The 25,851-nt window shown below is 40.7% G+C and overlaps 1 protein-coding gene across 5 annotated transcripts in view; it reads right to left on the bottom strand.

Moving 5' to 3' along the window:
* SMIM38 (small integral membrane protein 38) overlaps positions 1–25,851 on the bottom strand; it is a 42,048-nt gene that overhangs the window by 7,388 nt on the left and 8,809 nt on the right. For 4 of the 5 annotated variants that reach the window (XR_004389906.1, XR_003991227.1, XM_030484692.1 and 1 more), the window contains one exon: positions 333–364. The gene's annotated coding sequence lies outside the window, so the exon portion shown is untranslated. Of the gene's footprint in view, positions 1–332; positions 365–14,819; positions 14,894–25,851 lie in introns of those variants that run through there. The other variant, XM_030484694.1, reaches the window with a different exon arrangement.

Genomic DNA, 25,851 nt, shown 5'->3' with positions numbered 1-25,851 from the left:
GATTCCAGTTTTTGCTTTTAAATTATCACATAATTAATTGCCCTGGTAATCAGTGCCCAATGAAGTGTAAAAAACAGAAGGTATTATGCATTCTTGCTGACCTTTAAAATGTAAGGCAACAGATTCACATCTAATTTTCCAGTTCCAACTATAAAGCAGTGTGTCTCTTAAAATATCACTCCATTCCTAAAATCTTAAAATTACCAAATGAATTTACAAGCACCAAAGCAGACAATACAACAACAATCATAAAACACCCACTCCTATCATCAGTTGAAATATACCCCAAAGCATAACTATACTAGAGGTAAAAAATAGACTATTTGACTTACTGTTTTTACCACACATTCAGAAGCCAGGATATCTACAAAAGAAAAAGGCAAAGAGTTGTAGGTGTTGGCATGGCTAACAAGAGGCTCCCAGTTCACTGCTAAGAAAAAGAGCAAAACCCAAGACCAGCACTTATCTCTCAGAATCACATGCCTCATATAGTTATCAGAGTCAAAAAGGCACCTTGCTCCAGTTTACATATGTGAAATCTCATGAACAAGCAAATCTAAGTCACACTGAAAACAAAATGCCACTTCGAAGGGGCCAAATCAAGGTGTTCATAACTTTAGAGGACAAAATCTGACATTCGAAGTCAATTGCTCCTTCAAATAACTTGTGTTAATATGCACGTATCAAGATCATTCAATGTTGCACTGAAACAAAGGAAAGCAAACACCTGCCCCACTGGTTTTCTACTGGAAAATCCCCAGCAAACATACTCCTCCCACTACAGTCAGCTCCATATGCCCCTTGCCATGGTCAAGAAAAAACAAGAACAGAAATAAGATACTTCATTTATCACATATTTCTTCTCTTAAGAATGACTTCAATGTCCATAAAACCAGAAGCATTTGTAAAACTCTAGCTCATCCTCAAAGGCCTGACAGTCAAAGTGAGATTTAAAAGCAAGACAAGAGCACAGATCATAGAAGAAACAATAATAAAAGTGAGAGAAAAGGACTAGGAGGAAATGGAACAAAAACTTATCAGTCTTGAAAGTGATTACCTGAGGACATCTGTATTTTAAACAAGATTTGACAAGACCTTCACTGCAGTGCTCAGCAGTAGGATCTTGCTTCCCTTTCATCGACTAGGAGTGAGATCAGAACATAGTCTACAAGTAGCAGAATAGACCACGTACATGCCATGATATTTAATCACACTGATGAACTAAAAAGTGAATTAATATCCAAAAAGTCCACCTACTGGTGAACAAACAGAAAAATACAGAAGTATTTAGCCACTCGAAGGAAAAAACAGCAGAAATATTTAGAATTTATGTTACCACATTCAGAATAGCTTATTATCAGGCAGTTATTATGCCCATTTCTCTCTTTAGTGGTCAGAGACCAACACAAGTTGCAAAGTCTTCACACTCAGCTGCATAATTTTTTGGTTGGAAAGAACCTCTGGACTTTTGCTGGGAAAATTAAGGAATTCTCACTGAAATCAATCACACATAATGGATCTAGCCCTAAACCATCTTTTCTCAGTGCTCTCCTTTCATCAATGGGTGTTTTTTTCCCTACTAAATGAATAGAATTTACATCAATCTACTAGAGAATGTTATTATGATTATTTTTGACAAAACAGCATTTTAACCAAGATGCCAGTTTTTCAAAACCAGAAATATGGGAATGCACGCTCCAGCTCTGATGAAATATTTGCAAGAGCTGCTTTTCAGACCCACAAAATTCAAGATCAGAACAAAACGGAAAGACAGATCCCGCTCTTCAAAACATTATCCAGGCAAGGCACTCATGCAGAAAACCACAGCTTGAGTCTTTTGACGAGTGCAGTGGCCACCTATCTTTGGCCTATTCCCAAGCCTCTCATGACTTAAAAACCTTGCTTCCTTCTCACTGTGTATAGAACAAGACTGTGGCCTCAAGCACAGGATGGAAAACCCAGTTCCCTCTCATCTGTAATGATGTGTCTTTGGCAGATTAAGCCCCCACAGAATGGGGCTGCCACATGCTGCATGTCTTCAAGCTTCGCTTGGATAATGCTCCTCCATGCTCTACCAAGAAGAGACCAGATCAAAACGTGTCTCTGGTTTACAGTTAAATTTGGGGTTTTCTAGTTGTCATTTGATTTGACAGCTTAAGCCAGTATTGACAGAAGCAAACAGTGACACAACCACCATTTCCATGCAAGGTCCAGCATGTGATAAACTTAACTATTAAATACAAGTTCAAGGGTAAAGTTTTACTATATGTCATAGGCAAAATGTGTGCTGGCAAACTACAGACTATGGAAAGAACTTGAGGATGGTATCACACCACTCATAAAACTCAATCAGTGAACAGAAAAACCAACCTGTTTACCTTCCATCACTTATCAAGGATAACATTTCACATGCTGCACCGGCACAGCTCCCAACCTTGTTTTTCTCTTTTAAAATGCAATTACATTTGCTGAAAGGTATATTTGAAATATTTCTTATAAAGGTCTACTTGGAAATTAACAGGGGTTTGGAAACTATGAAGATAGACAATCAAAAAATATGTCTGCATTCAACGAGGTCCTTAAGTACGTGTGTAACTAGAGAAAAAAAAAACAACTTTAACTTTCTTTAAAACCATGTGAATAATAATGAATTATTAGACCTACCATTATCATACTAAATAAAAACAAAAAAATGGTGTGGGATTGCATGGCTTAGGCTTTATGCTTTGGCTTTGTCTCCTTACTCATTTGCTTTCTTAAGTCTCCTTTTCGATAGCCACCCAACACCAGATTTACAATAAGCACAGGCTGCTCTGACTAGCTCTGATTTTGGAAGTTTCCATATTCCAGTCTGAACTTTGCATCAGAGGCTTTGGGGCCAGAGCCGAGTCAGGCATTCAGCAAACTATATTGTGTTTTGAACAAGTTTTTCATTCTCCTAACAGGTCCTCCTGTTATTTTTCAAGTCTCTTTGCACACAAAAAGAAGGGGAGCTGAGGCAAAGAAGAGAAGAAAAGAGTCCATTTGAAAAAATTACACTGCTAGATTACAAGAGTTGAAAGCTGGTATGTAACTTTGCTCCGGGTGATCAAACTGCTAATCAGGAATGCTGTCGGGAACAGAATGGAATTCCAAATAAATTAGCCATGTCCAAGAAGCCAATACAACACAGGATTAAGACTCACAAAGAAAACAAATTTATTCAGCCTACTTTATCGGAATTCTTAATAACGTGTACTAGTTTTTCTCATCGCAGGCTGAGCTCTTCCACTGGAACAGTGTGGAGAAGGAAAAATGAGTCACACTTCATAAATCTCCTACTTGTACAGACACCTAAAAATGTTATATAGAGCGAGACACACAATACCATTATATAGAGATACATACACACATCAGAGCTACATGAGAAACGTGCATATTTATATCTCCAAATTTATTTCGAAGGCACCTGACTGAAGAAAAGGTGCCTGAAGAAAAGGTGACTGAAGAAAACTGTGTAGCTACACAGTTGTGTGAAAATCCACAAAGCTGAAGAAGAAAGGTTAGAACTGTATTTATCTCCACAACAAAATGAGCTTTGATACCACAGTATATAAACCACTGAATTAAATCACCAACTATGAAAATAAATCTCTCTCCTGCCTGAGCATCACTTTTTTATTAAGAATCAAGAGAAAAAAAATGTCCACACAGTGCAGTGAGGAATACTATAGAAAAGGTACTGTCTGCAACGCAAATGCATATTCTATTTTGGCCTCTGACAGCATCCCAGAGAAACATTTCAAATGTGCCAAAATCACAGGAACATTGAAACACGGGCTTCAGTTTTTGCGTTTCCTTGAACTGGGATTTTAATCTTTATCAGACTAGTTCTCCTCATTGATGAAATAGAGGTGATAATGGGTTTTTTATCTATACAGTAAATTGAAGACAGAACTAGGTTTTTTGAAGCAGTTTTGTAAAAATTAAAAAAAAAACTATTTGGGGGTTGGACTAGATGAGCTTTGAAGGTCCCTTCCAACCCAAACCATTCTGTGATTCTATGATTCTATTAAAAAAAAAAAAAGAAGATAAAGTACTTACAAAAAGTACTTCATGCAGAATGTAGGCACATTCTGGGGAAAAAAAACCAAAACAAACAAAATTAAAAAAAAAAAAAAAAAAAAAAAAACAAAAAAAAAACAAAAAAAACAAAAAAAAAACCCCACACCCCAAAAAAAAACCAAAACCAAAAACACACACAAAAAACAAACAAGTAAGTCACGAACATATTTTAAACTTCAAGCCATATATTGTCTAGTACACTTATTCACCAGAAAAGAGAGACTGAACACCACTTGCATGTCCATGCTTCTGCACGCATGGACTTCCTGTAATAAAATTCATCAAGCAAACCACAAGTTGAGCATGAGTGTTTAGGATTCATTTCCCTGGTGGTTTCCAGACATGGCACTGCCTTGCTTTCCTGATGACCAAACTGTAAAAACAATTTGATATACATGGTCACTTTATTTTTTTAAAGACATTTTTGTCCCAGAGAAAGGGGACTCCCCTTGAGACACCATTTGTGTCCCCTCCCTTTCCCATACTGAAACAAACTAAACATTATTTACTATCATACATCATAATCACAGACTGGTTTGGGTTGGAAGGGACCTTAAAGCTCATCCAGTTCCAACCCCCTGACACGGGCAGGGACACCTTCCACTAGAGCAGGTTGCTCCAAGTCCCATCCAACCTGGCCTTGAACACTGCCAGGGATGGGGCAGCCACAGCTTCTCTGGGCAACCTGTGCCAGCGCCTCACCACCCTCACAGGGAAGAGCTTCCTCCTAACATCCCATCTCAGTCTCCCCTCTGTCAGGTTAAAGCCATTCCCCGCCTTGTGCTGTCACTACATGCTCTTGTCAAAAGTCCCTCATCACTGTATCTACTGTCTTACTCAAGCACAAAAGCACGTTTCTACCAAGTGTGACTTACTGTAAGATTTTTTTGCCTCTATGTAAGAAGATATTTGCACAAATGGAAAGAAAAGCTATACCCCTCAAATAACCTTCTCTGGAAATGCATCTCCAGAGAGTGAGGGTCAAATGATGCTGCACCATCAAGGCATGTGACTGGAAGGGCTCTCCCCATTACAGGCACATAAATAACCACTGGATTTGAGCGAAATAATTTAGAGGGAAATATAAATTATGTTGTTTTCTCAGGAAAATAAACCAAGAAAACAACAAGCACAAACAAAATTTTTCATGAAGCCCAAGGAAAAGTGTTCATTCTAATTTTCAAAAGTCTCTTTAAATAGGAAACAGATTCATGTTATTAACTACTGAAAGAAATGTCTTAATCCTGGGGACAACAGAAATGACATTTTTCCAGCTAAGCCAATTTCCGGAGCTTTGGAGCACATCCATAAATATCTTCAAATCACTGGAGATGGCAATTGAGGCAAATGAACTAAAAGAATGTTTAAATGGTCTAAAACACGTTACCCAGTTCTACTTTGATGTGCCAAACGGTGCTGTATAAACTTTGTATTAATTGACGACTCGTGCTCAACATAAGCACACATGCAAGTGCTTGGAGAACTGGGGTGGATTTCTGCATTTCAAGCTACAGACACTGGATTTCTGAGGGAAGAAAGGAGGATGCTCACTGGCAACGAGCAGCGCCGCCCCACTTCCTCGATCTTGGCTGATCATAGGCCAATGAGACGTGTTCTGGGTTACCACATGAAATCTTTGGCTCACCAAAATCATGTCATAAATTATAGTTTGATCAGCAAGTGCACTCCTTTTGTACTCTAAAATCAGGATGTTTGGATTACATTGGAAATTTTGGGTGTTTTTTCTTTTAAAAACCACAGAAAATAAAGCAAGTAGGTGAAAGGTAACTGTATCACTTCACAGACACAAGCTACTCTCTGATTACAACTACTGAAGATATTCAGCAGCCTTAAAACAATACCTTTTTTCAATCAATGAACCCAGACAGCATTCACAGCTCTTTGCGATGACAAATGCCCTTTGAAAGAGTTAATAGGCAAAGGTTTGTCCTGGCAATGAATAGGGCTACCTTTAATTGATCCAAGAGCCTTAGAGAGCCGTCTTCTAGCGTGATGATGTATTTGGGTTGCAAATAGGCCAAAATAAGCATAAAGAAAATCTGTGAGACCATGAGACCTTTCATTTTTTTCATTGCAGGGAGGGAAGGGAGGGGGGAACTGCTGGGGAAAATGAGAGAACTAAGCTGGGGTTATCTTTGTGCTCTGGCACTTAAAATAGATAAAATGACAGAAAAATTCAGGAAAAGAGAGGAAGTGATCAGGCCATAATTCTAAGAATAAATGTCAGGATCCATGAAAACATACAGAACAAGGCTTTTCTTCAGACAGATAATTAAATAAATAAAGAGGAGATGACCTAATGGGATAAAGAAACATTGATTAAAGAAATACCCTGAGGGAGAAAGATATTCCATCAGCTTTAACAAATACTGCATGGCCCTGCACTCCCTCTAAACTTCTTAAGTGAGGAGCGGGGAGAAATCTGGAGAAGACGCAGTCACATGGATCCATTTATAATTTTTCCCCTCATTCTTTGTTCATCTTTTACATGGTCTTATTCAAGATGCACAGCAAATCTGTACACAAGAAGTGGCTCACAACATTAAACATGATGGGTTAGAAGGAAGCATTCTTCCCTGAGCAGCCAAAGAAGAAACAAAAATCCATTTTTAGAAGCAATATAAAATCCAGTCAGTCATATTTTTTTCTTTATGAGACTTACTAAACACTAATACTACCTAATAATTATAAAGAAATTAATTTATCCATACTTAAACTAGCTTTTCATCATAAACTCAATTTTGGCAGCACCCCTTCCTCACTTAGCAATAGCTAAACTGATTTCCTTGAACTTTCACAGATGCAAACTTTATGCCAAGGTAGAATTTTCCTGAAAAGTCTGAGGCAAATCAGACAAGGAAATTCCTAGACTAAAAAACTATTTTAAAATGGAATTAATGTGTAAGCTTATTATCAGTAACTCAGGGGGAAAAAATCAAATAGAAAGATGGTGAGGTCTGACATTTTCTTAGAAGACAGATGTGGGAGGAGCTAGGAAAAAAGTTGACACTGCTCCTTAAAAATAAAAAAGCAGAACAATAAAATATCCTACTCCAACTATGCATCTATGCATTAGGAGATCTAAGTCAAGTCTACTTTCAATTCACAACAGGGAAGAGAGAAGCTGTTCTCAAATTCTCCTCATACAGTTCAACCCACAGCCATGAAAATGTCCTCTTGCAGCAGGAACTAATCAGAAAAGAAATACAAAGTCTTCATTGCAGGTCTGGGTAAAAATGAAGAATGACTGAACTTGCCTCTCCAGGACATTTTTCTAACATTACTCCAAGCCCTCAACACCAAGCACCACAGAATTATAACCATACCACAGTAAGCACCGGGTGCAGATTCCAAAATAAAGCCTCACTTCAAGGCACAAACATCAGCAGGTGAGCAGGAGAACCAGGACACGTGGACAGTGGCAAGGTACTAAGGAAAGTCCAGCTGGGCTGTGCGCAGCCTTGTTTACTTCTCTGTAAAGACACTCCAAAGATTGTGCAGTGGTCTTAGTTGTTTTAAGGAAAAAAAATAATAATTTTGAGAAAGTCTGCTCCTTGTTCTATTCACTTTCACTTCAGACTGTTAGAATCTTCTTTTGTAATTCAAAGCCAAAATATTTCCTCCCACAGTATCAGGTTGAGTATAAACTGTAGCTACCATGAGTTTTCAAAAAGAATAAAGAGCACAATTAGGATGTCTTTAAAGGACATCAAGTTCTTGAGGAACACTTCAAAATCAAGTGCTTTTTGTGCAGAGGACACCAGATAGATTTCCTATCCCACTATTCCCGAGCATGGTGAAGCACCACTGTTTTATGAAACAGAAGACAATCACACCACAAAATAACCATGTCCAATAGTTCACTATTAGACATAAAAACCCAAAATTGTCTGAACTCTGCTATTATACTTCCAGGTGGTAGTTGTCAGAGAACACAACCAGGATTTCCTCCAGAGGACAGAGTCGTCAAAGCTGCAGGCAAATTAAACCCATCAAGGCTCATGTGATAGCTGAGACTTGAACAGGGCATGAAGCAAGCTGGTCTAGTGGAAGGTGTCCCTGCTCGTGGCAGGGAATTGGAACTGGGTGAGCTTTAAGGTCCCTTCCAACACAAACCAGTCTGCAACTCTACGATGATTTGATGTGCAGAAGAGGATTCCTAACATCTCATCTCAGTCTCCCCTCTGCCAGTTTAAAGCCATTTCCCCTTGTCCTGTCCCTGCAGGACCTTGTCAAAAGTCCTTCTGACTGTGGTTGGCATTAGGTTTTACTTTGTGCATCTCTCTACAGGCTCAACCTGACCACCAATGCCAAAACTGTAAGAATCCGATACACACGAGCTTATCTTTCACTGAGCAAATACTGTACGGGTGAGGAACTGAGACTTAGAAAGTCTGAATAGAAATGAACCCAGATTTTCCAAGCAGCATCTATTTTACAGTTGCCTTATGAAACTAATAGCAACAAGATATTCTTGAAGCCAGTTCACGTTTTACTCTTAAAGGAATATTTCTGTACTTGGTTGATCTTCACCCCTGCATGCAGATGTACACGCACACGTGGAACAGCTGATACAAAGACTTAACAGTGGGTGAAGCTGATGCAGAGAGAGAATAGGGTTTCCAGTGCCAGAGATGGACTCAGCTTCAGAGACAAGAGCAAAACCCATTACTTTTTGGTCCTCAGGCCCGTGGTCAGACAAGAGCTTCCCAGGTTCCTTATAAACTGTAATAACCCTCACTAACCTGAAAAATTTGTTAAACTAATCTATGGCAAGCTGTACTTAAAAGCTAGTTGAGTCTCTTTGCAAAATGTGCTGTTTAATTGAGGTTTAATTATATGCTTATCTCCAACCCCAGGCCCAAACACAGCACACAGGGAAATGAGCCCCACAATGTTTTTCCAAGGAGGCAGGAGGAGTTTTCCTGCTGTATCACAAGCAGCAACAGGCACAGACCGAGTTGTGCTTTCAGCTCCAAAAGTATAAATCCTCAGCAACTCCACACTGGCAGAAACCTCACCCCTAAAAGCTCTGTGGACTCTCCTCAGCTCAGCTGGGACACTAAGAAAGTCAACTTTGATCCTTTTTTTCCTAAAAATCTGCTTTACAACTCAACATCTTTGATGTAAATCTGTTAAAAGACTGAGATGGCACCAAGTCAGGGACAGGATGGAGGGAAATGTGTTTCCGTCCATGGGGGGGACCATTAGGAGGAAGGTTAATAGCCCTGGGCATGCGATCAAATTAAGGTTTGTGCCAGTTTCCCGAGGGCTTCCCTTGCCATCACCAGCTTCCCTAGGCTGGGCAGCTTACCCTCATCTTCCTCCCAAAGACGGCTCTTTAACAGAAGCACAACAGCCTGCTGGGGGCAGCGGGGGGGAGGAACAGAAAGAAAATCACAGAATTAACTTGTTTGGTTAAAGTATGAAATAGGCAAAGGAAGGGAGCCTTTGAGTTCTTCACCTTTGCAGAGATACAAACTTGATGTACATACGGCTTAAAAGGTGGGGAGGGAGCAGGAATTTGGCCCTTCCCAACATGTGGATTGCAGTACTGAGGCAAGCAGCGAGGCTAAACAAGGCTGGAGTTAGCATTCAGAGCACACAGCCCCGCAGAGTATGGGAAAGGGATAGAGCAGCCCAAAGAGCTGGCGCCACTAACTGATGAGCAGAGCGCAAGTGATAAAGATTTACTGCGAGAGAGGAGGAAACAGTCCGCTGGCCCGATTAGAGCTGTGAATACCGAGTTGTTCAGGGAGGATTTTGCAGCTGACTGATCACAGGCTGTCGGAGCAGGCCTCGGACAACAGCTGCAAGGCTTGCTGGGCTGCAGAAACAAAGGGCGCCTAGCACGGTGCAAAGAAAGAGTTGACAGGTTGTTGTTAGCGGTGGCAAATGTGTGAGGTATGTCACTGTGTGCGAGACAGGGTGGGTTGGGTTGGTTGGTGGAGAAGGAAGAGGGCAAGAAGCACAGGCAGCACTCAGAAAAAGGGAAGGGGGGAGCTCACGGGGGAGGGAGGAGGGACACAGGCTTGGGCAAAGCATTTCTCTAAAAGCAGGCCGGTGTTTATGAGGAGGACAATCACAAGGTCTGTTTACTGCTGCCAAGATGAATTAGCCCATCGTCTCATTTATAGGACGAATCCGGTGGCACAGACTATAAGGTGCATGGTATTAAAGGGACTAATTAGACGATTCCGGCAAATCTGAATTAAGACCTTTTCTTTCTTTGAGAGCTGGAAAGCATTTCTCAGGACTCTAGTCAGATGGGTTAGGTTTTGTTGGGTTTTTTCTTTCTGTTCTGAGAAGGGATACCTTGTGCAATTCCCTAAGTTTGCTCTAACATTCTGCTCCGAGTTTCAAGAATAGTTGTTAAGAAGCTGCTCGCATTTACATCATATCTATAAAGATCCAAACCAAAATCCTGGCTTCTGCAGGAATTCAGCTCCTGGTCCAGGGACAAACACTGCAGCTGGTCCCTCCTGTTAGAGTGGGCTAACCCAGAAGGCCATATGTGAGCATACCTGAGCTAAGAGCCTACAGCTGAATTCTCACTCACTCATACAAAACAATCTAGGTTTTTCAAAAGCTGGCTTCTAATCTGACACCCACCCCACACACAGCATCTGTAGCCAAATGCTTTCCCCAAGCAACTCTGTGCTTTCTGGAGCCATGGTTCACTAAGCTTGTGAGTGCTGGGTAGGAATGTATCAATGAAACTCCAGAGGTGATCAAAGACAGGAGCTGCAGAACAGGAGAACTCACTCTCAGCTCCCTGTTTGGCAAGTTTAGGATGCAGTTCTGGAAATCTGACAACATTTTACTCCGATTGTGACAAAACCAAAGTGTTGCAAACACCTCTGAAGCAATGGTGCATGCTGTTTGCACACAACCTCTATATTACAGTGGTTACTATTAAAATGTTCTACCAGTGGTTAAGGTTACCATGGTAGTCACAGGATACCAAGAGAAGGGAATACCATGCAAATCACAGAAACATTCAGCCCTGCAAGCTGCAAATATCAGATGTTTCATAGTAATTAGTGACACTTTGTAAAGCACAGGTTTCTCGCTTTTTTATTTATAGATCTACTACTAACTGACAAACAGGAGACGCTCAGAAATTGCAGTGGCCTTTATAATGCCCGATCAACTATACAAACAATCCCTAATTTGATTTTTCTCTTCTAAATGGCCTCTGGGACCCAGTTAGTCTAGTCCCAATAGGCAGCACTTGATACACTGTAAAGGGAATTCAGAACAAGAGGCATTTCAAGGCTTCTAACATAGCTTCATTCTCCCAAAATATTTAAAAAAAAAAAAAAAAAAAAAAAAATAAAACAGCGTGCAGAATACTCCATCTAGGGGCAGAAATGCAACCCGAAATTTCCTTTGCCTCTGCTTTGACATGTGTTAACCTCATTCTACCAGGACTGAGCTCATGAGAAATAATCAGACATTTCACAGAGGTTCCAAATAGTTCTTCCTCAGTATGAGTCCATAGATTTTTACTTTTTATTATTTTAAATACAGAGCTTCTAGCTTGAGTTTCCGCTCACAGTGATGAAGAACACAGGCACTACTTTTATACGCCTACTAGCAACTGCACTGTACTTCAAACTGCAAACATTATGTTAGGAACAATTTATAATCCACTGTATCCATATGCTCAAAGTTTTCAGCTGAATAAGGGTGGCCAGTGAGCTCAACTGCAAATAATAATGAAACGCCTGAAGGACTGTTTAGGTATCTATATTTTTGGATGTAATTAGGCTTCTACCGAAGTCAAAGCAAGGTCTGAATTTGACTTCACGGGGAGCAGAAATGGCTTGTGGCAGAGGCATACTTTTGATTCAGAAATTCTCTCTGGAGCTGGATAATTCAAGATCATTTACGCTTAATATTAGCACATCGGATTTGTTCAGCACATGTATTTGAGAGCAATGTCTACAGCATACAGAAGCAACTAATTTGCAGGCTCAGAAAAAACTGAAAAGATAATGCCCAATTAAGGGGTTTTTGTCTTTAAAAAAAAAAAAAAAAATACAGCAAGTATATCAAGCCTTTCTCTCTAATTACATGTTTTCTTTATACAAATGGCTTTCAGCTGACAAGTCCACAGTGATTTTCCTTAGTAAGCACCAGGTTACAGCTTGTCCTTAACATTACAGCTTTCCACTGCACTGTGTCTTGCTCTTTGTCTCTCTGGTACAGAGAGCTGCTTCTGAGGCTGGTGCAACACTTTGGAAAGTAATCAAATTACCTCCTACATTTGTTCTCCTTAAACACCTATGTTTGATCCCCTCCATTCTTCCTGCTCAGCCTCTCAGCTGCAAACTTCATAAAGGCAAAGGTTAGAATTTTCTAGACACCACTTTAATTTTTCAAATAGCAATCCAATTACTGAGCAAATTGGCACAAATGCCTAGTTACATAGTGACTTGGCACTGCCTCCACTCACTGCTGGCAGTGATGAATGCGTTCCCCCTCAGCCCTCCTCATCTATCTGCTCCAGCCCCAGAGCCAACACCAGTGACCACATAAGGAGAGTGCCTGGCAGCTGCAAGGCCGAGGTGCCAAGAGGCAGATTGTATTCTGTAGCAGCAGGATCTGGGACTCTGACTGGCTTCCTGGCTAGTCTTTTGTAAGACCTTTTCCATGGCCCCTGGGTTGGCTCTAATGAAGCCTGTAGAAATGCCTGCAGGGAGCTGGTATAGAAGGGAGTTAAGTCAAAGGTTTAATTTAGTTTCTAAAGTGAAGTGAATGTATATTGGCCTTCTTTTTCCACCCTGCAATTATACTCCTGCCACATTTATGAGAAAATACAGTATTCAGTCAACAATAGGAGTGCATTCCTGGGTATGTCTGTGCTGCACATTGGGGCAAAGATCCTCAAGCCAGTCTCAATTAACTTAGCTGCAGAACCAGAAGCAATACAGCCATGTTTGCTCGGTGTGACACCTGAGCTAATTAACTATGGATGGCAGTAACAGAGCTTTACTGCTTCTGGCGCTGAAACTAGTATCCCTGTGTGGTAACCTACTACAGAAATGCCAGCTCACTTGGAGGTAACCCGAGGGCTCCCTAATCTGATGTTGCTTTGCGCTGCAGAAATACATTTAGGAATGTTCCAGGAACTGGCAGGAATTTGTTGACCTCTTTACATCATGTGAGAGTGATGAGGCTACAGATGTGGTTACAGTAAATCTGGACTGTTCTTCTTCCGTTCCATTCACATTCTTTTATTACACAGAACATCATGGTTACAGAGCATCTTTAAGTAATGTGTTAAGCATCTTGAGCAGCATCTGTCACATGCGCTGCTTTCTAAATTCCTCACTTCCTCCTCCAGGGGCAAAAAGCTGGACAAAGATATTTTACAGTAGTTCTCAAACTTGCATTTGCTGTCTTTTCCACCCCCATTTTCCCCAGGAAATTTGGGTCCTGGCCCATAAGTGGACTTCTTGAGTATATTTAGAAAGCCATTTTCCATTATTTCAGTGCACCAGATAAGAACTTTCTCACAACAGGATATTTTTTCCCCCATCTAGATTTCTTATGATCTCCAAGAAATTAACTTGCTTAAAATAAACAAGTACAGGTACCGAAGACTAGAGATGAACTATGATCCCTGTAATACAAACAGGCTTTGATGAAGGCAAAACCAAAACACAACTTGCCAGCTATTCCTCTTTTGGAATCCCACCTCAGGCATACCAAGAAGCTACTGGAGAGAATCACAGTTATTTATCCAGCAACTTTCTGATGCAGATGGTAGTCCAGGAAATATCCAAGTGGACTCTGAACTGCACACACCAGAGTTTGCTTGCTTGGACTTTACTTAGAAGTTCAGTTGTTTGTGACTGATGGAATGTTTCTTTTCCCTTTTTATTTTTCCTTTACTAAGCCAGATATGTTGACAGAGGCACTTAGTGAGATCTGAGCTGTTACAATTAGATTATATTTGATTAAATTCTCCTTATTTATCATTTGAGAGCTTTATCTGCTGAGCTGCCTTCACTGATGCTCATCTTGCTTGAAATCTGTAGGTAGATAGGAAGCCTAAGATCTTCTAGTGACAAAACTGAGTTGTAATTCCAAGAACCACCGTAAGAACCAGAGAACTTTCTCTTCAAATCTAACCACTCCAGCTCTCAAGACTGACTACACAAGGCAGCAAATACAATGATCAGTTTAACAATACCTAACTCTCAGGCTGTCAGGCACTATGAACACACACACACTGTGATGCAGCAGTGGGAATATCTGAGGATGCCAGTTTTTCCACTCTGCTCTCTGCCTTTGCCACAATTCTGCATGGGTTACTTGGAGTCATTTTCAGCAAACACTAAATTCTGCACAGACTGTAGTGCTAATGTATTTTAAATAGTGATTTAAAACAGTAGGGGCCTTTATGGACAATCTCATTATGTAAACCTACTAATCCAATCTCTAAGAATGGGCCTGTCCATCAGAGCCTAATGAACTGCTCTGGTGGCTTACAGACAGGCACCTTCAGAAAAGCAAACATCACATTTTGGTTAGCAGATTTTAGACTGTGTTCAAGAGATCCCTGGGCATCCTTGGACTGATTCTAAGGCACCAGGAAAGTTAAAGTACACACAGCATCAGTCAGCTTCATAATATAATGGGGTTTCAGTCAGTTTCATAACATAATAAAGAGGGGTTTGTACCTCTGTATTTCAGTGATCTTCAAACGAAGGCTAAAATCCTCAGAGCTGTAGGTGACATATGGCCCTAATGTCATCTTCAATACCTTCTACAGGAGCAGGAAACTGAAGGTGGAAACTGGACTCATACCCCTGGCTCCAGGCCTGTAGGACCCAAGAAAGACTTATCCAGAAGGGCACACAAGCACGTGCTTCACACTAGGCATGTGAATGGCCCAAACGCATAAAAGCTCACATGCCAAAGTTGTTAGCAACATTGCTGTAGCCAAGCTGTGCTCAGAGTTAAGCATGCACTTAAGAGCTTTGCTGGACTGCAGCCACTTAGAGATGTACCATCAGCACAGAGACATGTAGGCAGAGACTTTATTGGGTTCGCTGAATCCTCTCCTTGAGGATTCTTGGTTATTTTGATTAACATATTTTATAAACCCAAATACGCCTCTTCTGATTACATCTCAGACACTAGCATGTGTTTCATTTTGCCTGAAGTCCTTTGTTTATCACCCTTCTTAAGGATGCAGGGCCAAACATCAACTCAAAATCAAATGCAAAAAGCAGCTGGAATCTGATAATACAGAACTCTCCTGGTTCCTGTACTCTTGCTTTATCTTTGATTTCTTTGCTTTGAAGCTGTTGGTTGCTTGTCTGCATGCAATGATAACTACTAACAGCAGCTTGATGAATACGAGAAGAGAAAGTGGAAGAAAAACAATAGGAAAGGCATTAAGGGCACTAGGTTATTCTTTCCGGGATGGGCATGAGACATATGCTCACTACTCCAGCTACAGTGCAATCAAAGCTGTCCTGTGCCACTGCCAAAAACTGCAACAGGTGCCAAAAGATTACAGCATTGGTTAAATCCACTCCTAAGGCACCAGCCCAGGGACTGGTCCAAATCCCAGAAGCCAATGAACATCCTTCCCCAGACGTCAATTGTTTCCAAATAGTTCCCCTCTTTTTTCCAGTGTGATGCTGAGGGCAGGTGGGGGGGACAGGACATAAATAAATTCAACTGCCAGAAGGCAATCCTCTGATTTCACCACTGCAAGTCTGGGCAGATGACAAAGCCACACACAGCCTCTCAAACACATTTGTAAGGTAATTAATATTTTATACTCACAACAGTAAGAGATCTTCATTCACAAGGAACTATTAAGACAGTTTCTGGTTCCGTTCTCCCCAGCACATTACAATGACAACTCCATGCCAGCAGCAGCCACATGGCCTAAAGGTGCCAAGCTGGCAAGGATACTCTCTCTGAGCATTTGGCATCTAACCCCTTGGCAAACCCCTCAGCAGTTGTGCTTGGCTGCTTTTGGATCTGTCATGTGGTTAGGCTGCTGATAGCATAGGAGGATGCTGCATCCTCTGGGCACCATTTCACTTTAACACCTGTCTGATTCCCAGGAATGCACGCACATGGAGAGCAAGATCCCAGCACAAATCCTACCGGAGACCCAAAGCACATGCTCCATTTGTTACTGAAAGGGGTCATTTCCTCAGACCCACAACTGCCTTTTTTTTCCCTCCTCCCCCCCTCCCCTTCCCTTTCACATATCTGCATACAGCCCTTAGAGGGTCCTACATCCTGCCATGCATTCCACATGTGTTGGAGGTTTGCTCTGTGAACCAAGAATACAAAATTAGTAGCCTTTTTGTATATAATGAAATCTCATATTTTACTGTGCTCATATAAAGCCAGTTCTTTGAGAATAAGACTTTTATATTTCTGACGTTTTAACGATCTACAAATGTTTGGTATAGATGAAAGCAAATTATTATTTCCAGGTCACCTTGCAGAAATGCTTTTTGATAGGCACCATAATTCCAATTAAATTGAGTAATAAGGGAGAGGGGGGGAAACCCTTCAAACATTTAAAGTGCAACTGAAGCAGAAACATGTTAAAAGGAAAACATAAAAACAAGCATATGTTGTTTACCACAAGATATCAGAGAGGAGCACAGATAAGAAGAGTCAAAGCCATTTGTCCACTACTCAAAAACATGTGGCTCTTGCAACATGCAGACTGTAAGAATAGAACCCTGTGCCCCACAGACATCACCCACTGTTGTCATGAATGCAGCAAGCTTTCATGTCACAGGACTGAGTCTCGCTTAGGCCACAAACTTGGTGAAACAAGCCCAAGTCTGGTCCCCCGGAGGCGCTTGTCAAAGTCACAACAACCATCCCCGACTTGGCAGAGGTGGGGTGGGAAGTGTGCTGAGCCTTTGCATAGCACCTCTCCAAATCTGTTCCTGCCCCACAGCAGTACAACCTGCCTCACATTTGCATGAGCAACAGCCTGCACTGATTCGCCCAGGACATTCTGACACTTTGGAGCAGTTATCTCGGCATCAGACACTCTCTAAGGCCTGTGAAATAAAATCAAGTCTTCCACTGCTAAGCTCACCATCACAAAATAACTGCTATCGCTCAGTCCAGCAGGAAGGCTCTGTGTACCCATTTCACCCCAACCAGAATGTACAATTCAAAGCCCGGACACTGGTGTTCTACTTCAAGCCATGCCGTTTGCCTGTCACGTTGTTACCCTGATTTTTGTTTTGTCTCCCATAGACACCAGCCAAGGCCTCCTTGTGCCAGGCAGGGCACTAGCACGGAACACAAATCCTGCTCGCTGCATGTAGTTCTGCAGCTGTCACTACTCTATGTTTAGCTATCTGTGTTAATCTTTTAAAATAAACGTTTAAAAAGGTAAACAAAGAAAAAACTCAAACTTTTTTGAGATCTTCATAGTAGAATTAAAACAAGCTTAACCATGACATGACAATCAGGTCACTGGGGCTGCCCATGTATATCATTTTAGTTACTTGAAAAGAAGACAGGCTAAAGAGTTTACAAATTGATTCTTCCCATCCCCTACTCTAGCATCAGGTAAGCAACTAGTTTCATTTTGAGGGAGCTGGATTTGGTTTGGTTTTGTTGTTTGGTTTTTCTCCTTGAACAGTTCTTCACTATTTTTTAGGGGGGGGGGGGGGGAAATACCACACCAAGAATGTTCTCTCCCCCCCTCCTTTCATCCTCGTGCTTTCATCTGAGCACGAGGGTGACATATGGATGGACACTGGGACCATGACAAAATTAAGATACAGCATCTTGGAGGCTTTCCTGGCCACAAGTCAAACTTCTCTGGAATGGAAAAAGCTTTTTAATGAGGCATTTTAGTCAAAATTCAGTATTTAACTCTCGGGAGGTAAGGAAATATCCCAACTTAACATTTTTATTCAATTACATATAAAAACGTTGGTTTAGGAGTTTCTGTAATTACATTATTTTCCATTTCTTTTTCTCTGTGACCTGGGCAATTGATTTCATTGTGATTAAAGCACCCAGCTTTTGGAGCAAGGGAGATAAGAACTAAGTACCAAATCAACATATCAAAGTCTCTAGCAACATTCCTGGCATAGCTTTTCTGTAAAGCTCATGGCATGTTCAGAACACATGATTCTGGAGTACAAAGATTTTATTGGCTTCACTGCTCAGTGCAGTCATCTCAGATGGATGCCAAAGAAACCTACCACACCATGTTGTCATTTCTGCCTCTGTGTACACATCTATTGTGTCTAAAAATCAAGTTCCCAATTCCTGCACACATTCACAAGCTGAATGCATGTTATTATAGGTTCACAGACTGGTTTGGGTTGGAAGGGACCTTAAAGCTCACCCAGTTCCAACCCCCTGCCACGGGCAGGGACACCTTCCATTAGATCAGGTTGCTCCAAGCCTCGTCCAACCTGGCTTTATGTAATATTACCTTCCCTTGAAAATGAGAACCTAGGAACAGGACACTGTGCGTTACAATTAGCAACTGAAGTGGGAAGAAGTAAGAACGGAACTTCAAAAGAGCCAACAAAAGAATAACAGTCAGGGAGTAGGATTTGCCTCCAACAGGTTCCTCGTACCTCCTTTCTGCAGCAACCTGGTGTTCAGTCCCAGGAGCAGTCCTGTTCTCACATGAGTCTCAGTTGGGCTGAGCCCTGGAATGACCACACCATACAGCATGGGTTGTTATACAAGTTATACAAGTGAAAGACCAAGGAAAGGAAAAAAACCTTATGTCCAAGTCAGAAAAGCCTCCAATTTCAATTACATATATGTAAACCTTCTGCATGAATAGACTTTGCCAGATGTTTCCTTATCATAATACACTTCCCTTATTAACACGACTAAATAAATACAACTTACCCAAATCAAATCCTGAACATTTCCTCATTTTAAACTTAATACATGTTCTCAGGTTTGTGCACTTTTTCAGCATGCAATCTAAAGTCAAGAGCTTCTTCATTAAAACATGCCCTACTGGGAAGTTTTGGAGGGGGTTTACTTTGAACAGTTATTGTGCCATGACACAAGGCTAGAACACTGTTTTAAAGGGCTGCTGACTCTGGAGAATTTATATGCTAATTTCAGAAATGATTCCTCCTACATTAGTAGGTAAGGAGCTAAGGAATGTTCCAAAGGTCTAGACACACCACACCATTAACAGATTGGGTAAATCAACGCTAATAGTGCCCACAGCATATTACACCGTGTGAACTTTCTTCACCGCACACACTTTACTAATTTTAGTTCCACGTGGTTCCTCAGCTGACTGGCCAAAATATAAACTACACCAGTTCCCTAAAGCCTCTCGGTGCCCATCTTGACCTTGGACTTGCCTTTAATATTAAACTTGAGGAAAAAACTGAACAGTCACACTTTTTTTTTTTATACAGGGTACATTTATAAATGGTTTATACAGGGTTAAATGATTAATAGATTATGAAAATGTAAAAAAGTATGGACAACTACAAAGAATAAGGGTAGCTGTTACACACCTACTACTAGATGATCAGCTATTTAGGCAAGTCCGATGCAGACCCATATATTGTAGCCCAAAAATCTGTGCAAAGGCTAAGTGTGGCAAACAATCCAAATACCTTCCAACTTGTTTGAGCACTGACAAATCCTCCAGAACTTATTAGCAGTGTTCTGAGGCTATTATTGTTTTAAAGGAGAAGTCAAATCTGGCTCCAAATTTAGACTTTGTATACACAAGCTGTTATAAAGCCTTAGAATAACGGAAAGTTTTTCCAGTTTTTATTTTACTTCCAGTAAAAGTGATCTTTAAATAAATTCGCATATGGCATATGTAATCCTAACAACACAGAACTGAAAAAAACTTAAAATGAAAAAAGCATCACTAGATCAAAATAGAAGGATCATAAAACACTAAGATCAATTTTAATTCCTTCTAGGTTTATAGCTTAGCTTACTAGCTCCACTGCTGAAACAGGGCACGGATGCAAAGCATGATGCTAAGTGCTTAGTTGTCACAGGAGAAAAATTAATCTCACTAGTGATGAAATTTTGGTTTTAGAAATCAACTTACATCAACGTTCAGGGCATTTACTGCATTTTGTGCATTATCTTGACATGACACATTGTTGCTATCTCACTTACTGATAAATACAAGTCAGGATTTACCTGTATTATTATATAATATTATAATTATTATTATATTATTAATATATTATTAAATGTCAGTATTTATACATTCACATGACAAGAATCCAATTTTTTTTGAATCGAAGTAAGAGCCTCCTTATCCTTATGGTCTTTGTTCTCTTTTTCTTTCTACTTAACTGAGAATTATACCAAACGTAAGTAACTTGTACAATCTCATAGTATCTTTCTCATCAGATAATGTAACATGTTGGGGACACAGAGCGGAATATTAAGTCAAAAAAGCACTGGGCACACGCCTCTTCTCACTGAATTCAATAGCTGAACTTCCACTGAGTGCCAAGGAATTGAATTAGGTATTCAGTTTATAGTGTGAGTGCCAGCAAATTCTGCCCCCTCATCTCACACCCACAGCAACTCATCAGTGCTCTGCAACTTCATTATAACCACAGGAGCCGTCTTTGAGCAAACTACAATCAGTTATGAAGTGCAGCTTTCCATAAACCAATACAAGACCCCAAGAAACAGCTAACAGATCACACATGCTCTGCTATACATCAGACACCTCACTCAAATGACTCCTGATAATCATCAATGATGGTAAATTGGCAGCTGGGCTACTGGAAAAATTCCAAGCTTCACCTTCCAGCTACAGGAACGAGGAGGATATATGTCAATGTGATCTCTGGCAGGGAAAGGTACATTGTTTTCACTGCTGTGGGAAAAATGCTTACTGGTCAAACATTTCCTTAACGTGAAACATTAGAAGTAGCATTAGTAACAATAATCAACTTTCCTGGCTAAGCGAAAAATTAACTCCAAAGCCATCTCCAATCCACAGGAAAAAAAAAACCAAACTAATAATCTAGTGTTTCATGTCCTCACTTTTTCCTGAGCACTTCAGCAGAGATGCTTATTACAAAGAGAATAGCCCCTTGTGTGCTTTGGGTTTTGAAACTCAAGAAGGTTCCCAACTTACCTGTTCTTTTCCCCCCATCAACAAATAAGAAGGCGGTTAACCAAAATTCTGAGGATAGACTGTAACACTTAGACACTGAAAACAGGAACCCTTACACTCCAAATCTATTTCTGAATGCTGAACCTTGTCCAAGAAATAATGTGTTTCTGAAGACAACCTTAATATACAGCTTTAGAAAGGTATTTGGGGATCTCAGAAACCAAAGTTGTTGCTGAACTCCATGACATACAGAAAAACTGAGCTGTCTTTACAATCTTTGTGTCAAAACCATTGCCATAAAACATCCCATTGCCTTACATCAACTCAGGAGTGCCCCTCAAACCAGGAGATATTCTACCACTGACCATACTGGAGCTTCGTCACTGCTGCCATTGGGACAGTATGTAACCTTGTGCCCACAGCACTGGAGCACTAAGGAGGCACTGGATGCTATGGGAAGCTACATTCAAAAAAAGGATGTTTCTCTGATACTGACTTTCACACTTTTCCCAAGACAAAAATAAAAGCCTAGTACAGTGCTAAGAATGTTGCTAAATATTCAGACAGATACGCTTCCTGAGAAAACACTAGTAAAGCACACAAGGACGGATGTCTGCTACTGAGCACACAGGTGCATACAATACACGTAAATACATACATGTAAAAACTCCCTATGCTTCTCAACGGACAGAAAAGTGGTCCTCAGTTCAGAGCCACCTTTCTCCTTTCCTTTCTAATTTTTTTTTTTTCCTCTCACATTAGCTTCATTCCACCATCCTTTACCTTCCTGTACAGGCTCAGCCAGCTCCTTTCTTGCACCAACCCACTCAGTTCCCCTCAGAAGATACCTTATCTCAAAAACAACAAAAAAATAACTGAAATTAATGTTATTTTATTTTATCATTACTTCTCTCTATGTCCATCTCCTCATGCTGTCTTTTTAGGTTACCATATCTTTCAGACAGGGATTATTCACTGTTCTGTGTACTAATACCACACAGCAGAGACCATACCCAGGCTCTAGTCACTACCATGAGAAACTGAGAATAAAAAGAAACTGTCTTTGCCCTAGGTAAATGCTCACTAGAGTGATATCAACCGTATTTATCCACCTCTGCAAAAGGAATCCCAGAAAGCACATAAAAACATGCCAAGCATTTTAGAACCTAAATCAGTAATTCTTTGGAAAAACATTTATTTTGATCAAGTTTTATACCATGAGAAGTAATCACACTTTTACTCTAGGCATCTCTGAAATATTAAATTATGGTGGCAAATTCGGTTTTATTCAAGTCTTGCTATCTTTTCAAGGGTACGTTGGAATAATGCATACCTGTTCACTGTCACTTCTTTCTCTTCCTTGAGCTGCCTGAACACAAGTAGGAAAACATTCCATTTGTAAAAATTGTCCTATGAGAGACCATATTTATAGATGCATATAGAACTTCAAAAGACTCAGGATGACCCCCTGAAAACTGTTTCTGAATATGTTCAGCATCTAAAGATTTTTTACTGATAATTTTATAGCAATGATTTACTTCATTTCTGAGTGGCAAAGCACCTGGAAAATCTGAAAACCTAGGCTATGGATGCCTATCTGCTTTTAGGGTCAAAACCAGACGTTCTCCGCTATTTTCATAACACACCACATGTCTGACCAAAGGCCACTGAAACCAGGGGAAATACTTCAGACTCTTCAGTGCAATAAAGAAATCATTCCCTCTTCTGCAGAACAGCCCAAAAGCAACTTAATCACAAATTTTGCTGAGTAGTAGATGAATTTCTACCACTCATAAGAAAGCAGGAACTCAGAATCCCAGCCTTCTAGTCGGGGACAACTTCTTGGGCTATTGCAAGGACTAACGCATTCTAAGATGCCAAAAGGATCTGTTTTCTTTCCTATGGAGCTCAAGTTTCCACCTTTGGCTACGTTCTCAGACTACAAAGTCCTAGTTTTAACCCAACTTGGTAGAGCATGCAAAAAGGAGAGTGGAAGAACTTCCCTGAGCATGCACTGAGCTGTCAGCCAAGACTGCTATAGGAAGAGACATAGGTTTCAGATCAAGACAGAGCATTACAGTCACCTTATCTCATCATCTCCCTCATGCAGAGCAGAAACTGTCAGGCAGATTTAAAAAGGTTAAATGCGCATTCCAGAAAGGCATCCACTCAGCAACTCTGGAGCAGAACAATGAAGCTTCAGAACACCATCCTGCTTGAAAAGGGACATCTGAGGTTTTTGCTGTGAAAGTTACTCAGATACGGAGAGAATATACCTCCTAGCTTACCATGGTACATTGCATAAATCATGCATTCCAAAAGCACAGAGTGATTTAGATCTACGGCCAAAACCTGGCAGGAACAGCTCTTTAAGGAGGGTAGCTCGAGTAGTTTATCACTGAATTTAAGCTAAATTAAGTAGGTGATAAATCCTCTGCTGGTGAACTGAGGGAAAGGAAACAGGCAAGACGATGGAAACAATATTTCATGAATAATACATAATCATTCACTTCCTTTTATATAAGGCCACATAAAATTCCAACAGTCTGTGGTACACTGGAAAACAGGCATAAAGCCCTGACTGCTTAATTGTTCAGTTTACCACTGAACAAGGGTAATGAGTCAGGACTTAACCAAGAACATGCAAAACGCTCAAGAGAAAGATGCACAGATGCTTCTTTGGGCACCTATGATAGAATTTACCTGAAATGTCCTAGACTGTGTTACGGAAGAATTCACGATACCGACACAGCCACACAGATTATTTACCACATGCAGACACAGCTGTACCAATACCTGTCAACATTATAGCTCCTATTCAGTGTCAGTTCAAACTTCCCTGGGAGATCACTTCTACCATGAGGACAGTACACATACAAGGACACCAGGGCACCTCAAACTGCCAGGTGCTACCAGTACTCATATTGTCACATGTACTCTGACTTGTCACTTCAGAGTAACTGCATTTCACCTCAAAAAATACATGAATGCTTTGATGACTTAGGTTGCCCTTCTTCAAAATGACAGTACCTTCTTTCCCCTTTCTTTGCTTCAGAATTTGTGTAGAGTATTTCCTAATTACCCAGGCTTCTTAGCTTAAATAAACTTCCATTAAAATAGGCAAGTTGCTGAGCCTAAAAATCACTCTTTTAAACATGTAAGGGTCTGGACACACTTTTGCTGAATCCCAGGCCGATCCAAGGGAACCTTCAGGAATTCCTGCTAGTGTTGCTGGCAGATCTGACCTTTGATTGCAGTCACTGAGGCTGGAGGGACTCTACACACCAGTCAGTGCTTATCTTCTAGATCCTCATGCTAGTTTGTTAACATGTTTTTATGTCTCCTAGAGATTTGCCCTAAGATAGCATCCCTCACAACAGAGGTACACATGCAATTATTAGCCTGCAAACTGCCCTTTTCCACCTACTGGAAACCATCAAATATCTTTGACACAGGAAAGCTGAACTGGGAGGAAATGGTGGTTATCCTCTTGAAGTAACCCCTGGAGAAGATGGGAATATCATTGCAAACTTGTGGGAAAAAGAAAGGTTTTCCATTGTCGCATATAAAACAGGAACAGGACAATAGACACTGTGTTTTTTCTGCAATCAGGTTGACAAATCCCTGAATGTGAAGAAAATGAAAGCCAGAGGCAATTTGTTCCAAAAACCTATAAACTAAGGCTTACAAAGTTGAGATTTAGAGAGCTGACTCCTCAAGAGTCAGAAGCTGCACACAGTCTTGAAAAGGACATGAAACATCAGTACTAGAACAGTTATAATGACCTTCTAATAAATAGCTTTATAAGTTATTTGCTACCAGCCTTTCTTAAACCAGTGTTTTCGTCCAAAACAAGGTAAGAAAAATCTGCTACGTGTGCTACAAACAAACAACTGACAGCACTCCCATCAGTCACCTTCACATTCTATCACCAATTCACTTAATCTCCACAGGCTCACCTAATTCCAAAATGGCTTCAATTAAATTTTCTACAGATCTAAGACTCATAGAATGGTTTGGGTTGGCTGGAACCTTAAAGCTCACCCAGTTCCAACCCCCTGCCACCGGCAGGGACACCTTCCACTAGAGCAGGTTGCTCCAAGCCCCATCCAACCTGGCCTTGAACACTGCCAGGGATGGGGCAGCCACAGCTTCTCTGGGCAAAGCTCAGTGTTGTTTCTACCATCATGTTCTCACTGACGACTGCATTCCTAGTATGCACATTAGTGCCAAACACAGGTATCACAATAAGAGTTTGTACACTTGACCTTCAGTACCATAATTCCCAGTCTACACCTTAACCTTCTGCAAAAGTTAAAGCATAGAAGCAAATAATGAAAAATTTAATATGGGGACATTTCCCCCCTCTACAGGCAAACACAAATAAGCACAGAGCTGTGTGGATACAACAATTAACAAGGGAATTACTTAAGCTAACAAGAGAAAATGGCAGAGATTAACTGAATTCACTGGAGTTAAATCACTGCAGATACAACAGGCAAGATCATCTAATTTAACAGCCTCATAACATCTGGTCCAAACAAAAGGAATGAAGTTCTACTGCCATTATGCCATCATTTCCATCTTTCCTCATACTCTGTTTTGTGCCTTCC

Source organism: Strigops habroptila, chromosome 4 (genome assembly GCF_004027225.2).
Source record: "Strigops habroptila isolate Jane chromosome 4, bStrHab1.2.pri, whole genome shotgun sequence".
In the NCBI taxonomy this organism is placed as follows: Eukaryota; Metazoa; Chordata; class Aves; order Psittaciformes; family Psittacidae; genus Strigops; species Strigops habroptila.
Note: the sequence above shows the minus strand (reverse complement) of the source record. Positions and strands in the feature narration are given on the sequence as shown.